We start from the raw sequence: 17,650 nt of genomic DNA on the forward strand, positions 1-17,650 counted from the left end.
TCTTTGCGACCCCATGGACTGCAGCACACCAGGCTTCCCTGTCCATCACCAACTCCTGGAGCTTGCTCAAACTCATGTCCATCGAGTCAGTGATGCCATCCAACTATCTCATACTCTGTCGTCCCTTTCCCCTCCCACCTTCAATCTTTCCCAGCACCAGAGTCTTTTCCAATGAGTCAGTTCTTCACATCAGGTGGCCAAAGTATTGGAGTTTCAACTTCAGCATCAGTCCTTCCAATGAACACCCAGGACAGGTTTCCTTTAGGATGGACTGGTTGGATCTCCTTGCAGTCCAAGGGACTCTCAAGATTCTTCTCTAACACCATAGTTCAAAAGCATCAATTCTTCAGTGCTCAGCTTTCTTCACAGTCCAACTGTCACATCCATACATGACTACTGGAAAAACTACAGCTTCTTTGACTAGTCGGACCTTCGTCAGCAAAATAATGTGGGACGATGTGGCCATGTACAAATGGCTAAAAGCAAAACCAGGCTCCCCTCTGCTGTCCTGGGAACCCCGCTGCCACAGCAGGGCCTAAGGGTTCTGGGAGTCTGGTGGGAGGAGGATGCCTTCAGGTTGCCTGTTGTTGTTCAGTTGCTCGGTCGTGTCTCTTTGTGACCTATGGACTGCAGCACACCAGACTTCCCTCTCCATCACCAACTCCCGGAGCGTGCTCAAATGCATGTCCATCCAGTCAGTGATGCCAGGGTGCCTGGGTGGTTTAAAAAGTCCCTTCTTAGATTAGGCCTAAACTAACTTCCTGGTAATCTTTATCCTTTGGAACAAGAAAAGCAACTCCATTTCTCTTCCTTCGACGCCATCGCCTTTCCAGCAGTTGAAGATAGTCACTAAGTCCCATAAATACTCTCTTCTCAGACAAAATTTAGCAGAAGAAAATTCGTACTGTGTTGAGTTCACTTAGGCTAGGAGCAGGCCCCCCCCCCCCCCCCGCCAACAACCGCATCAAGGTGCCCCTTCCAGCCCCTAAGACTTGAGTTCACTTTCCTGACTAAGGCCTTCAGGAGACACAATATTACACTGATCATGGTAACAGCTGGAGGGAATAGTGTCATTCTAAAAACCTTCTTTCTTATTCTTGTCAAAATTCTCCTTACGATTTTATCATGAAAAATTCTAAAAAAAAGGACGACAAGGCAAAAATAATTGCAAAGTATATGGTAAAGGTATGTTATTTCCAATTACGTGCTCTTTTAAAACATATGTATATTTATTCTTTTTATTTTTGGCTGTGCTGGGTCTTCTTTGCTGTTGCAACAAGCAGGGGCTGCTCTCTAGTTGCGGTGCACAGGCTCCTCTTGTGCAGCACGGGCTTTAGCGTGAGAACTTAGTAGTTGGTGGTGCATGGGGTTAGTTGTCTCGAGGCATGTGGGATCTTCTTGAACCAGGGATCGAAACTGCGTATCCTGCATCGGCAGGCGGATTCTTTACCACCGAACCTCCAGTCAAGTCCAATACTGTGCTCTTACATGTCTATTTTTTAACGGGAAAAGAATAACTAACACTTATGAAATGCTTGCCATGAGCTGGGGTGCTTCGCATGTATTAATAGAAAATCATGGAATTCTTACAGCGACTCTGTGAGTTACATGTTATCCCCATTTTACAGATGTGGAAACTGAGGCACAGTTACCTGTTTGAGATTGAACAGCTGATGAGTGAGACAGAAGCAGAGACCAGGAACAATTAGAAAAAAAAATAAAAATGTTCAGGACTTCCCTGGAGCCCAGTAGCTAAGACTCTGTCCTCCCAATGCAGGGGGGCTGGGTTTGATCCCTGGTCAGGGAACAAGCACTTCCTAGGTGGGGCAGGAGTAAAGAATCTGCCTGCGAATGCAGGAAATGCTGGTTCGATCCCTGGGTTGGGAAGATCCCCTGGAGGAGGAAATGGCAACACACGCCAATACTCTTGCCTGGAGACTCCCATGGACAGGGGAGCCTGGTGGGCTACAGTCCATGGGGTCGCAAAGAGTCAGACACGACTGAACACACAGGAAACCACCGCGTCCTCCAGGGAACTAGATCCCTTATATGGCAACTGAAGATCCAGAGTGCTGCCGATAAGACCCGAAGCAGCCAGACACATACATACTTTTTAAAAATCACAATTGTTCTACACTGAGAGATTAATTAAACGAGGCAGGACTTTTCCATGGAGTGGGATACCAGGCAATCAATAGAAAAATGTGCAAAGGAAATGTTAATATGGCAGTATATACATATGCTATAAGTGACAAAATTCCAAGGTTTTAAGAACAAACCACTGTTTCTCCTTTTTTGGTAAATAAAACAATTGTTTATATACACAGTGAGAAATGAGCATGAAGAGATATGCCAAATTGTGAATAATGGTTTTCTGTTAAGGAACAGAGTAGTGGTGACTTTAATGCTCTTTTTTGAGTCTACTGCAGTTATATTTTTTTCCTAAATTCTACACATAAGAATGTAGTGATAGGAAAAATAAAAGGTACCTTTAGTTAAAAATAGGAAGGTAGGATGAGCAGAAAATTCCTCCTAAAAATAGGAGGATGAGCAGAAAATTCCACAGTGAAGCCCCTCCCAGGACTCTGCTGCCCCCATGGCGCCTGCTGTCACTGTCCACAGAGGGGAGGGGGGGTGTCTCTGAGAAAAGGTGGTTATAGTATCACCTCACCATTAAAGCAAAACTCCCATCAGAATGCGGTACTTTTCTTGTAATGGGGACAGTTGCTGGTGAGGGAATCCTAAGTAGAAATCCTTCCTCATTTTCCTGAAATGAGTCCATGAGCATCCACACCCAAGCGTGGACTCCCACAAGGGTAAGCTTCTGTCTCAACCAACGTTTCTGAAGAGGGGAAGACACCTACAGTGAAGCTGACCTCTCTGTCACTTCTAGCAGACACCCCTTAGAGGGAACCGAGGGTCTCCAGACAAATTCCACTTTCTGAGGAGACATTTTCTTCCCCTGGACAGGGAGGCCTGGCGTGCTGCGGTGCATGGGGTCGCAAAGAGTCCGACACCACTGAGCGACTGAATTGAACCGAACTGAACTGCTAAGTCTTTCCGGGACTAACGGTGGCTCGGGGGTGAAACTCGCTCCAGGAGCCTGTCTGAAGGGTGAGGAGGTCAGGGGCTCCTGGTGACCCCTGTCAGGGGCAGCGCGTGCTTGGGAGCTGCCCGTGCCCGCAGACTCGCAGGCCTGAGGACGGCTTCCCGGACAGCTTGAGGCAGCCGGCGCGCCGGGGTCTGTGCTGAGAGCCGCTGGGAGAAGTGCGCCCTCCCTGCGGCCAGGGAAGAAAGAGCAGTTTGGGGGAGAACCTGCGGGGCTGCCCACACAACTGGGCTCCTCCCCAGGGCTCTGAACCCCGAGAAGAAACCGCAAAGCAGAACTCTTCTCTCTGCTGGGGCCTCCTCCCCCTTCCTCTCTGGGTCCTTGGAGGACGGGAGATGCCGTTAAAGTGTGTGTGTGTGTGTGTGTGTGTGTGTACGGGAGATGCCGTTAAAGTGTGTGTGTGTGTGTGTGTGTGTGTGTGTGTAGCCAAAATATGGTAATTTAATGGCATTCTTCAAATAGATATGATCTTTCTCGATGCCTCTGAGGACTATCAATACTATTGATTATCCCTGGGCCGGAAAGTCAGATCTATAGATGACATAGTCCACTTGGCAGATGATCTGCAGGTTCTTTCTCTTCAGTTCAGTTCAGTTCAGTTCAGTCACTCAGGCGTGTCCAACTCTTTGCGACCCCATGGAGTGCAGCATGCCAGGCCTCACTATCCATTGCCAGCTCCTGGAGTTTACTCAAACTCATGTCCATTGAGTCAGTGGACTTGCAATTAGCACGAGCAGAAAGAGACTGGGGCTTGGACTTTTCCAGCAAGTTATAAATCTCTTCACTGGTCCATCATCTTCCCACTTTGCCCACCTGTGCGGCCGTCATTTTCCCCATCTCTTTTACTGTTGCTTCTTCCTCTTTCCCACTGTGGGTCTCGTCACCCATGGTCCCACTTTGGCCCAACCTCAACATCCAAAGTCATTAGGACCTATTACCTTCTCTGCATTCACGCTGGCATTGCCCTGAGTCAGGCCTGCCTTTTGTGTTTCATCCACATATAACATATACATTTAGAGACCACCTTAGAAAAGAAAAGCACGGGAGAAAATGACTTCTCACAGCGGTGGCCGGGACACGCCAGGCACAGGCAACTTGTACTATAATCTTGTATGAAGAAAACAAAATGTTGAGTTTTGTTTCAGCAAAACAACATCAACTATGATATTCAATTAAAGTTGTCCACCTGACTTTATTTGCTTTGTACTAGCTTTTTCGTCTTTTCAGTGTAGCATAAGATTTATAATCATGAGTTTATACCTAGGCTAATGTTTACTATTTTAAAATAATGCTGTAATAAAGTAATATCTGGGGATATGTGAGAATTTTTTTTCCTTTAAGATGGACCTGTACCTTTCTCAGTATTGAAAACACTGACCCAGTCCAACACTTCATCCACTGCAGAAATTCTTCTGGTGCACAAGGGGCTCAGTATTCATTTGCCGAAACAGTTTGACATGAAACTGAAATTTAATGATTTTAATCATTGGTCCTAGTTTTACCCTCTACAATGACACTCGTGAAAAGTCTCAACCCTCTTCCATGCAACAGTTTTCCATTACCTGATAGCCCATAATACCTTTCCACCTCTCCATCCCTACCCTTAGAAAGCTTCTCTCTCCTGCAAGGCCAAACACAAACACCCCCTCCTCCTTGAAGTACTTCTTTAGGTTCTCTCCTAAGCAAAGGTGAATCCCCCCTCATTTGAACTTCCGAAGCATATCACAACCTGCTCCAGATTCTGGTCACTGGAGTGCATCTTTCTTCCTCTTATTCGTTTTGCTTTTTGAAAGAAGAATGTGTATGAAATTCATTTGTATTCTCCTTAGCCCTGTGCTAAGTCACTAAGTCGTGTACAATTCTTTGCGACCTATGCACCACAGTACCGTGTATATTATAGATGTCTAATAGATATTTAGTGAATGAGTCAATGAAAGATGGAGAATGACTTGTGTACATTTTGTACTATGTAGATACACACACACACAGGTATACAATAACCCTGAGAAACAGAACAGTTATGCATGATGGGATGATACGTATCTGCCTGGTGTTTTGAGTAGATGTTCCCTCTACACCAGGAGCCTGGTTCCGGCTGCTCTCCAGCAGCCCCATTGAATATCATCTCTCAGGCCGCACACTTCAGCATCCCCTGTGCCAGGTCCTCTGGCTTGCGAGCACCTTCCGTTTGTGCAGCACAGCAGTGTCCTGGGCCCCTGACCCTTGGACCACTTCTGCTAATGGAGTCTGAATAAGCAGCCTCCTTTCATTGAGTGTCAGTCATCTGGGTGGCCACTGTTCTTGTCCTCACCGGGGATGCTGGAGGAAAACCATTCAAACACAGAGTGTGCCCTTCAGGAATTTACACCATGTGGGGAGAAGTAAAGTGTATCCATGCCAAACCCATAGATAAGGAAAATCCATGGATGCCAGTGCCATGAAGAAGGAAATGGCAACCCACTTCAGTATTCTTGCCTGAAAAATCCCATGGACAGAGGAGCCTGGAGTCATGGACCCTAGTCCATGGGGTTGCAGAGTCGGACACGACTGACAGACTAACATGCCAAATCGAACTGAAAATATGTTGCTATAAGAAAGCACACCGACTCTTAGAAGGCATGTGAAAACATTTAAAAAGTACAACCCTGTGTGTACAAGATCGTTATATTATTTGAAATTAGGAGTATAGAGCTGAGGTTAATTATCACAAAATTTAGAAAGAAAGGAAGGAAGGAAATGGTAACTGTGTGGTGATGGAAATGTTAACTAGCTTGATTGTGGAGACTTTTCACATGTGTATATTAAGTCATCACATTGTACATCTTAAATTTATACAATTGAAAATTGTCAATTATGCCTCAGTAAAGCTGGGGGGAAATATATAAAGGGAGAGTCTATTGAGGAAACTGAATGTGTAGAACTCAGAACTTCAGGAGGATAGATAAGGAATAAGTGATTATTCATTTAACAAAAGAGTTTTTTAATAGCTAGCTTTCTGAGTATATTTGAATTATCACAGATTTTTAAAGCTGGAAGGACCTTAAAGGTTATTTACTGTAACACTTGCATCTTACAAATGAAGAAAGAGGGGCCACCTGTTTTTTCACTCTTATTCCAGGACTCTAGCCCTGCTGGAGAAAAAGAATCACAAACAGCAAAGCAAATGGACTCATTGCCAAACTGAGCGTCAACTCCAGTTGGGCCCTGAGCACCACTGGGTGATACAGGCCCTTTTCACTCTCCTTTGCCCACTGCCCTCCTCGCCCCTTTCAAGGGTTGTCCACAGCCTTCTCCCACTCCTTTCCTTTTCTACCTTTTCCCCAAACTCATTCTTCATAGCAGACCTTGTCTTCACTCGACAAATGATTGTGCAGCACCTGTTCTGCCCAGATACAGCTCCAGAAGTGGGGGTTACAGCAGTGTACTAGGCTCAGGTTCTCATATTAAGAAACTTCTATTCTTGTTGGAGGTCAGGGGAAAGCCAGACAACAAATGGGCAAACACACACATTTTAAAAGTTGATAATGAAAGATAATGATAATAATAAAAAGTGATGTGACAGTGCTGTGTGGTCTGAAAGGCCTCTAGGAGGAGGAGGACATGGTTGACCTGACTGCTCTCGTCTTCTCCATTTTCCCCTTCCACCTCCTAGTTAGCCCACTGGGATTTGGCTTTACTCTCCCAAATGCACTACAACTGCTCTTGTTCATAGTTGCCAATCCTTATCCGACTAGTTTTCTCTGCATCCCTGACACTGTGGTTGCCCCCTCCCTCACCCGCCCTCCTTCCTTGACTTCTTCAGTATCACTTTCCTGTCCCTATACCTTCTCTTTCTGCCTTTATGCCTTCTCTTCTTTGACTCACACACTGAATGTTGGTGTGACCCGAGATTCTCTCTTGGGCTTCCCTTGGGGGCTCAGTGGTCAAGAATCTGTCTGCCGGTACAGGAGACATGAGTTCCAACCCTGATTCGGGAAGACCCAGCACAGCCAAAAATCAATCCATCCATCCATATTTTTTTAAAAAAGGTTCTCTCCTACTTCCTTTTCTGTTGTCAGTCTACACATTCTCCCTCCCTGACGTACTCCATATTGAGGACTTCGATTATTATCTACGTACAGATTCCCAGATTCCAATCTTGGGCTCAGACCCTTACTTCCAACTGCCAATTAGACACTTACAGATGGCTCAGCTATAGACACCTCAAATTCAAACCTAATATGGCAAACACTGAACTCACGTCTCATCATTGCTTTTTCCTTCTATAAAATCTTTCTCAGAGGATGCCGTCGCTGTTTACCTTTCGAGCCAAGTCTGAAACCTGACATTTATCACAAAACACCCCTCACCCTCGTCTCCCAACCAGGCTCCTGGTTCTGTCATGTCTATAGATGTTGAGTCTGTTCCCTCTAGTCCCGCCGGCACAGGCTGTTGACATAACTTTCAGTTTGAGGACTTTATGCTTATCTCAAGTCCTTCATCATCGCCAACTGAATAATTTTTCTAAAACACATATCTGATCATTCCCTCTTCAAGCTGAAAAGTCAATGACGAAAAAAACCAAACCCTATGACAGACTCCGTTTCAAGAAGGTGATTGGCGCACACTGAAATCGCTTTCTGCTTCACATCCATAGAAATGATAGAAAAAGATGTGAAAAATCATTAAGTGTACAGTCACTGCTGGAGAGAAGGTGAATATTTGTGACCAAAAGCTATGATGATCCCTAAAATGAGGAAAGGAGACAGGAGGCTGTAGCATTTCACTGAGGCGATGGCCAGGAACCCCTAAGACTACAGGGGGAAGCTGCTGAGTTTAAAGCAAGAAGTGCCTGCCCATCCAGGACAAACTGGTGGTAAGGGAAGCTGCTCGAGATAAGACCCTCCTCCAAAATCACTGGGCTTCCCTGGTGGCTCAGATGGTAAAGAATCCACCTGTGATGTAGGAGACCTGGGTTCAATCCCTGGGTCGGGAAGATCCCCTGGAGAAGCAACTGGCTACCCACTCCAGTATTCTTGCTTGGAAAATTCGAAGGACAGAGGAGCCTGGTGGGCTACAGCCCATGGGTCACAAAGAGTTGGACATCACTGAGCGACTAAACACTCTGAAAACGCTAGCACCAGTCACTGCGCTTTTGAGGAACATCAACACATAAAGAGAAAAAATTACACAACAGATAGAAGAACTTCAACCCCAGGAAACAGTTAACACCAAAGAAATAGGACTTGAGTAAAGTACATTTAATATCGTCAGTCTGTGAAAAGTTGGAATCACAGCCAATAAACAAAAACAAGGTATATAAAAACTATTATTAAAAAGAGGGCCAATTAAATATCTTTGAAATTAAAAAAATACAAATTTAAAAGCAGTAGGTAGGATAAATAAAAGATTAGATAAGGGCTGAAAAGTAAACCTGGAAGATTTTATTCATGTAATCTCTCAGATCACAGCAAAAATAAGAACAGACATTACTATATGCAAGGAAAGAAGCACGAAGGACACATGAGTTCTAACGCTCCGTAAACAGGAATCCCAGAAGGCTCTCCTTCTGGAGAGGCCAGAATTAGAGGAATTCTGGAAGAGGCGGGAATTAGAGAAGTAAAGCCCACAGGCTGCAGTCGCCCTCCGGGATGGCCCACCCTCTGTCTGTGGACTGTGCTTCTCTCTGTGTCTGAATAAACCCACTTCTTACCTATCACTTTGTCTCTCACTGAATTCTTTCTGCAACGAGACATCAAGAACCCAAGCTTCATTATAGGTCCTGAAACCAGGTTTTGGCCTGGTGGGTTCAAGTCCCAAGCAGGGTTTTGGCTGGGTTTGAGTCCCAGGGAGGCCTGACATGCTGCAGTCCATGGGGTCGCAAAGAGTTAGCCATGACTGAGTGACTGAACTGAACTGAACTGAACTGAGTCCCAGCCATGTGGGTTTGAGTCCCAAACTGGGTTTTGGCTGGGTTTGAGTCCCAGCACGTGGGTTCGAGTCCCAATCTGTGATAAACGGTTTCAGCTGGCGACCACAAAGGGCTAGTGATAAGGTAAGAAAAGGTGTAGAGTCAGGCCTTGGTCCTAAAGAGGTCTCTGGGACACTGTGAGCCTGTGAGGAAGACGCTCTGCTGTTGTCTGCTTATTTGTGACTGGCAGGCCAGTCCTGTATGCTTATGCAAGTACAACAGCAGGTCCAGGACAAAATTATACTTTTTTTGGCTCTGAGGTTTTCCTCCTACATTTTTTTTTTGTTCTTTTTTGTTGTTGTTGTTCTTGTTTATTTCTGCACTGTTTCTTCTGTTAGCCCCAGAAGATTGCTTTTATTCCCCTCCCTCTAAACCTTACAAAGGTTGACCCTTTATTTCCAACTAATAGCTAAACCACCTCCAGCTAGTCGTCAACACCACTGGGGATGTCTTTGTGCCGTTTCTTTGTGACAACTTTTGGGCACTAACAACTGGTTGGGAGACTCCCTTGGAAGGGGTAGCATCTAAAATCTAGTCATGTATGGATGTGAGAGTTGGACTCTAAAGAAAGCTGAGCGCTGAAGAATTGATGCTTTTGAACTGTGGTGTTAGAGAAGACTCTTGAGAGTCCCTTGGACTGCAAGGAGCTCCAACCAGTCCATCCTAAAGGAGATCAGTCCTGACTATTCACTGCAAGGACGGATGCTGAAGCTCAAACTGCAATACTGTGGCCACTTGATGTGAAGAGCTGACTCATTGGAAAAGACCCTTATGCTGGGAAAGATTGAAGGCAGGAGGAGAAGGGGACGACAGAGGATGAGATTGTTGGATGGCATCACCGACTCAACGGACATGAGTTTGAGCAAGCTCTGGGAGTTGGTGATAGACAGGGAAGCCTGGCGTGCTGCAGTCTATGGGGTGGCAAAGAGTCGGACACGACTGAGTGACTGAACTGAACTGAAGATGAGACTGGATTTGGTTTCTCCCTCCAAAGTATTCTTGAAATGCTGCTTTTAACAAACAGATTAAAAAAAAAAAAAAGACAGATTGAGGTGAGTTTCTTTGCCTGTAAGTGAATTGTCTTTGCTTTTGAAATCTTTAGGAAAAAAAATCTTTAGGTTAGGGAATAAGTATTGTCTCCCAGTGACTTATGATCTTATTTGACTAAAAACTAACTTTGGGATGTTTTAGAGGGCTCCTGAGGTATCTCAGAAAGAAATGTTTAACTGGGTTCTTTGGTATGTTATATTAAATGTGATCACTTGTAATTCTGGTATTGTAATCAAACTTTATCGTACACTGTAATCAAATGTTTGACTGTTCCTTTTGAGTCTTTTGTCATTTATAGATATTTCTGTATACTGGTACTGGTACAAAAATGCTTCATCATCAAGAAGATACAGAAGAAGATGAAGGACACAGTTACAACAGTTCTATATCACGATGATGGCTCTGCAGGGATTTCAGCCCATGTGGACTAAAACAAGGAGCTGCCCTGCCCCTGGGGCCCCTAGATCAGGTTTCCAGAGATTTTTACTCCCTGATAGGCAGGATCAACGCCCCTACTCAGCCTTGAAGCAATTACAGAAGATGGACCTTCGCCCTTCTGCTTCCCATAAGAATAAGGGAGTAAAATCTCTGAGTGGGGAATGTAACCGGAGGGAAAGGGGCAGGGCACAACTTCTAAAAGAAGGATGTAGCTCAAGGACACAACAGAAACTGATTAGAATCAGATGGGACCAAGTTGGCAGATAAGACTAGACCTTGATCCTCAATCAGCAAGTGAAATGACCCACCCAGAGGTGCCCTGACAGCTCCAAGGCACTGTTAAAACACCAAGGAGTGGGCGGTGGCCCAGATCCTGGAAATCTCTGCTGCTAAGTTGCTTCAGTCATGTCCGACTCTGTGCGACCCCATAGACAGCAGCCCACCAGGCTCCCCCATCCCTGGGATTCTCCAGGCAAGAACACTGGAATGGGTTGCCATTTCCTTCTCTAATGCTTGAAAGTGAAAAGTGAAAGGGAAGTTGCTCAGTCGTGTCCGACTCTTAGCAACCCCATGGCAACAGCCTACCAGGCTCCTCCATCCATGGGATTTTCCAGGCAAGAGTACTGGAGTGGGGTGCCATTGCCTTCTCCCTGGAAATCTCTGCCCCTTCCAAAAAATAGTTGGAATAACCCTCCCACTCATTAGCACATGAAATTAGCCAGCCCATAAAAGCTAACCACGCCAAATTTCGGGGCCGCACTCCCACTCTGAGATGACCGGCACTCGGTCTGTGGAGCGGGCTTCTCTCTGTATCTGAATAAATCCACTTCTAAACCAAAAAAAAAAAAAAGAAAAAGACCACAGAATGTCCCAGAACACATGGTCATATTGAAGAAACTGTTGAGTCTTGAGAAGAATAAAAACACAAAAGTCTCCACATCTGGACATGTAGTAGTTAGGAATAAAGAGGAAATCCCAAAGCTATCAGAGGAAGACAGATTACCTACAAAGGAATGAGGACTAGATGCCTCATCAGCCACCTGGCCTGTCAGGAGATAATGAAGAGTAGAGCCAAGTGCTGAGGAAGTTACCTTCGATCTTAGACTCTTTTTCTCAGCCTCCTGTTCAATATTAGAAGGAAAATAAGGACATCTTTGGACCTGCCAAAATTAAGATGTTTTATGACCTACAAGCCCTCTCTGAGAGAATGAATGGAGGACATCTCGAAGAAGAAAGAGGAATCTTGGAAGAGAACGGGTTGCAAGAAATCAACCTGTACCAAGGAATTAGCAAAAGGGCTTTTGTGCAATAAGCCTTCATGGAGAATTGTTTTGAAGTTTTAGAATTGGTTTGGAGAGGAAGAGTCGCCTAGCCAAAGCTTCTAGCCATTTGTTCCCCAGTGTCTAGCAGTGGGCCGGACACACCACGGACACTTCATAATTGATGGCTGCAAAAGCACACGCGTGGATTGCTGAGTGGTTCCATCAGTATGTGGCCTTTCTGGAATGTTAGTGTTTTCACAGAGTGAGAGCTACCACCTCCACGACCCCACTGAGGTCATGACAGCCGTGGGCTGGGGTGTGTGCAGCCAGGGAGGGTCTCGCTGCCCGACTGCTCCACAGTCAAGTCTGAATTGTGCTCCTTCCCAAGGCTCCTGGGAAAATGCCTCTGTTTGGCCTCTTAGGCCTGAGGTCAAGAACCTCAGAGCAAACCCTCTGCTCCTGAGAGAGAGCAGGAGGGGACAGTCACATGTCTGGAGAGCCCAGGCTTCCTGCTGGCTGGGTGCCACGTAGGACATTCTAGCTCCATGTTCCGGGTCAGGTCTAGATGCTTTACAAAACAAGCAGATCTCTCCTTGTGCAGGCCTCACTTCTTGCTTCATGAGAAAGCCATGGAGGGACTTCCCTGGTGGTCCAGTAGTTAGAACTCAGCTCCTTCACTGCTGTGGGCTTGGGATTGGATCCCTGGTCAGGGAACTAAGATCCCACAAGCTGCGCGATGCGGCCAAAACAGAAAAGAAAAAGCAATGTAATGAATGAAAAATCTGCTGCAGTACCTCCTCACTTCATCTGGCTCTGACGCCCAACGTGAGCCATCACAAGAAATAGTCACTGGGAGCCGAGACAGGCTGTACCTCCACCCCACGGATTTCGGGTGGGGAGAAGCCTCCATGGTCAGCCCTGACGAAGCAGCCGTCCACACACCATCTCCTGATGCTGGGAGAACAGAGGCCAAGAGGAGGGCAAGCTCCCCTCATTATTTCCTGGGAACAAGAGATCACGTAGTCTTTCAGAAGGAATGGAGAGAAATCTTGAATAACCCAGCTAATTTCGAAGACGATTACCGGGCTTCCACAAAAGTTCGAAATCAAAGCTGGTTCTGAAGAACCTGTTTGCAGAACAGCAGTGCGGACGAAGACCTGGAGGTCAGACTTGTGGACACGGCGTGGGAGGGAGAGGGTGGGGTGAACTGAAGAGAGTAGCGTGGAAACATATACACTACTATATGTAAATTAGAGAGCCAGCGGGCCTATGCTGCGTGACACAGGGAGCTCAAGCCCGTGCTCTGTGACAACCTAGAGGGGTGCGAGGACGGGGAGGGGGGTGGGAGGGGGGTTCAGGAGGGAGGGGGCATATGTGTGCCTGTGGCTGATTCGTGTTGGGGTATGGCAGAAACCTGCACAATACTGCAAAGCAATTATCTTCCAAAAAACAATTTTAAAAAATATCAGAGCAAGACAGACGGGAGCCCTGTCTTAGCTGGAATGCCGACCGCTAGCCTAAACAGGCCGTGTCCCTTGCCTTTCCAGGGGAGACTCCCTTCGCTAATCTGTTTGGTGGGACCATTGTGACTCCATCTTTAAGGTTCTTTCCAATTCTAAAGTTGTGTGATTCACCGTATTTTGGCTGCAATATTTTCCTAGTTTCCCACTGCAGCACCTGTTCGTTTACTCATCTTTAACTACACGTGACACCTGAATACACTCTTGCAAGGGCTTCACACAGTCCCGCGGTTACTTTCAGGCCAGATTCCTGCTTCAACAGGACTGCCTGCCCCCTCTCGGTTCCTCACAGCCACCAGCCAGCACGCATTCACCTCCAGCCTGTCCTATGCCCAACAGCATCAGCCCAGCAATGAAGCAAGAGGGGGGGGGGAGACAGACAGTAAGTGTGCAAATACACACATAGAATAATTTTCGGTATTAATGACTTTGAGGGGGAGATTTGATGCTGAGCAGGAAGCAGCCACGTTGTAGATCCAGGGGGGAGAACGTTCTCAGAAGGAGGAACAGTCACCAGCGTCCTGGGACGAGAACAGCCCAGTGCGTCTGCAGGATGAGAAGGCCCCTGTGGCTGGAGCCAGATGAGAGGACAGGTGGTGGACACGCCTAGAGAGGTGGGCCTAGAGAGCTCACGGGCCTCAGAATGACATAAGGGAGGGCTTCACGTTTTACTCCAGGGAGAGCAGAAGCCCCTGGATGGTTTTGAGGAGGGAAGTGAATGAGACCAGACACTCACTGCCTGGTGAGCAGGGGTGGATGGCAGAGGGGGGACCATGGCAGGAACCTGGAGTTCACAGCTGCCTGGGCTCCGGTGAGCCTGGAGGAGGTGGGGAGGACCTGATGAGCCCACACAGAACAAAGGGAAAGCGAAACTCGCTCAGTCATGTCCGACTCTTTGCGAACCCATGGACTATACAGTCCATGGGATTCTCTAGGCCAGAATCCAGGAGTGGGTAGCCTTTCCCTTCTCCAGGGGATCTCCCCAACCCAGGGATGGAACCCAGGTCTCCCACATTGCAGGCTGATTCTTTACCATCTGAGACACCAGGGAAGCCCAAGAATGCTGGAGTGAGTAGCCTATCCCTTCTCCAGGGGATCTTCCCGATGCAGGGATCGAACCGGGGTCTCTGCATTGCAGGCAGACTCTCTACCAGCTGAGCCACCAAGGAAGCCCTGATATGGTCCCAAACAGAATTAATTTTCTTTCAAAATCCACTCCTCCGGTGAGGTTTGCAGCAGTTGTGCTGGTCCCCTCCATTAAGCCCACATCCAGAGTGCCACCGTGTTCCACTGGGCCCCACCTCCTGACCTAGTAGCCCTCCTCCTCTCTCCTACGACCATCGTCCAATTCAAGCCCTCTTGTAGTTTACCTGACCTACTGTGGTAGCTGCCTCCTGATTTCAGTCTACAGCTGTCAGCGCCCCCATTTCTGCCTCTAACAAGCCACCAGAGTGATCTTTTCCACAGTAAAATGCCACGCTACTTTCCTTTTTAAATCCTCCTGTGTCTCTACAGTTCTAAAAATTTTTAAGTCTCTTGGCTGGAATAGTAGCTCCTTCATGTGGCTATTCTTACCTCTTACCCTTATCTCACGCCATCCATTGGGAATTCTTTGAAAATATCATGTTTCCCCTCAGTACTGGCTATATAATCTTCGAGGTCCAGTGCAAAATGAAAACACTGGGCTTTTTGTCAAAAAATCAGGAAGTCCAGACTTCCCTGGTGGTTTAATGGTTAAGACTATGGCTTCCACTGCAGGGGGCTTGGGTTCAATCCCTGGTCAGGGAACTAAGATCTTGCACATGACGTGGCACAAACAAAACAAACAAAACCAAGAAGTTCAAGGCAGTGACAACCAAGCTTTAAACTGACAGCAAGACCCTTCTCAGCGTGGGTGTCTGGGGCCTGCACACCCACAGGGCCACTTTACTTCCTCTTCACGTTCTGCTTTCTGTGAACTGTTTGTGCCGCTTGAAATGGCTTTTCTGATGTTGCCTACCTGGGGAACTTCTAGTTATACTCCTAGATCAGCATGGTAGTTCTTAACGTTTTGAGATGGTCGTTAACCCATTTAAGAGTAATTTGCAAACTATGGGTCCTCTGCCCCTCCAAAACTGGATATGCAGACAACATGAAGTTTAGAATACAATTTCAGATGCTCTGGATATACTCCAGGGTCTATAACCTGAACTCCATAGAGGCCCAGGAACCAGAGATGATTAAAATCTCATTTGAGAGTCATTTCAAATACTACCTTCTCTACTAAGCCCTTCTGGTTCCTCTGAGCCCTCCTCCCTCTATGGGGCCTCTCTATCCATTCCACTGTCATTAAAATTCTTGTCAGTCACTCAGTCGTGTCCAATTCTTTGTGACCCCATGGATAGCAGCACACCAGGCTTCCCTGTACTTCACCATTCTTTGAGCAAACTCCTGGAGATAGTGAAGGACAGGGAAGCCTAGCATACTGCAGTCCCTGGGGTCTCAAAGAATAGGATGTGACTGATCGACTGAACAGCAACATGTCCACTGAGTCGGTGATGCCATCTAACCATCTCATCCTCTGTCACCCTCTTCTTCTGCCTTCAATCTTTCCCAGCATCAGGGTCTTTTCCAAGGAGTTGGCTCTCCTCATCAGGTGGCCAAAGTATTGGAGTTTCAGCTTCAGCATCCGTCCTTCCAATGAATATTCAGGACTGATTTCCTTTAGGATGGACTGGTTGGATCTCCTTGCAGTCCAAGGGACTCTCAAGAGTCTTCTCCAACACCACAGTTTGAAAGCATGCATTCTTTGGTGCTCAGTCCAATTCTCACTTCCGTACATGACTACTGGAAAAACCATAGCTTTGACTAGATGGACTTACGTCAGCAAAGTAATGTCTCTGCTTTTTAATATGCTGTCTAGGTTGGTCATAGCTTTTCTTCCAAGGAGCAATTGTCTTTTAATTTCATGGCTGCAATCATCATCTGCAGTGATTTTAGAGCCCAAGAAAATCTGTCACTGTTTCCACTTTTCCCCCTTCTATTTGTCATGAAGTGATGGGATTGGATGCCATGATCTTCACTTTTTGAATAAGTGTTGAGTTTTAAGCCAGCTTTTTCACTTTTCTCTTTGACTCTCATCAAGAGAGGGTCATTTACTTCTTTGCTTTCTGCCATTAGAGTGGTATCATCTGCATATCTAAGGTTATTGATATTTCTCCTGGCAATCTTGACTGAAGCTTGTGATTTATCCAGCCCAGGATTCAGCATGATGTACTCCGCTTCCCTGGTGGCTCAGAGGTTAAAGCGTCTGCCTGCAATGCGGGAGACCTGGGTTCGATCCCTCAGTCAGGAAGATCCCCTGGAGAAGGAAATGGCAACCCACTCCAGTATTCTTGCCTGGAGAATCCCATGGATGGAGGAGCCTGGTGGGCCCCAGTCCACGGGGTCACAAAGGGTCGGACACGACTGAGCCACTTCACTTCACTTCACTCTGCATGTAAGTTAAATAAGCAGGGTGACAGTATAGTTTTGTTGTACTCCTTTGTTAAAATAACCATGGTAAATGACCTGCCATATCTTGACACGTTTCGGAACTCACTGTAACTTGGCCAATTAGGTATTTCATTACTGTTTCACAAATGAGGAAATTGAAGCTCAAAGAGTTTACTGGGGCGCTTCCCTTGTGGCTCAGCTGGTAAAGAATCCGCCTGCAGTGCAGGAGACCTGGGTTCGATCCCTGGGTTGGGAAGATCCCGTGGAGAAGGGAAAGGCTACCCACTCCAGGATTCTGGCCTAGAGAATTCCAGGGACTGTATAGTCCATGGGGTGGCAAAGAGTCGGACATGACTGAGCGACTTTCACTTTCACTTAAAAAAGGGAGAGAAGAACAGAGGCTTCTGGTCTGTATCTACAGCCACTGGCCCTGTGCCCTCGTAGGCTTACTCTCCTACTGCAGTTAGTTGTCTCTGTCTTTACAGACTGGGCCCTGGGAAGGAGCAGAGATCGCACTTGCATTCCTGCATTCTCTGGGCCTTTCCAGTGGTCAGTTTGTACTAAATACATGATTGTTGACTGAATGAATGCTTGATTCCATCCTACAGATTCCTATTGTAGTCACAGCACAGATAATGCCTGGCATCCACCAACCATTATTTGAGAAAGCCAGCGTGTTACTCCACAAAAGAGGCCACGTCCTGTCCGGGGGATTTCTGCGGGGAGCCGATGTGGGGTGACTGTCCAGAGTCCATTTTAAGACAAACTGTGTGAACCAGGCTCTGAGGTCATCAGGCCCAGGTATTCCTCTTGCCCCAAAAGTGAGTTTTCTACGTGTCCAGGAGCC

At 46.7% G+C, this 17,650-nt stretch overlaps 1 long non-coding RNA gene across 1 annotated transcript; it reads right to left on the minus strand.

Moving 5' to 3' along the window:
- Positions 1-289: 289 nt before the first annotated feature.
- LOC122438024 lies at positions 290-16,254 on the minus strand. Its single transcript, XR_006268426.1, has 3 exons — positions 16,191-16,254; positions 4,463-4,466; positions 290-430 (listed from the first exon to the last, which is right to left on the minus strand). It is a non-coding gene; the product is annotated as an uncharacterized LOC122438024 (long non-coding RNA).
- Between the last annotated feature and the right edge of the window lie 1,396 nt (positions 16,255-17,650).

This window comes from Cervus canadensis, chromosome 3 (assembly GCF_019320065.1).
Source record: "Cervus canadensis isolate Bull #8, Minnesota chromosome 3, ASM1932006v1, whole genome shotgun sequence".
Lineage (NCBI taxonomy): Eukaryota > Metazoa > Chordata > Mammalia > Artiodactyla > Cervidae > Cervus > Cervus canadensis.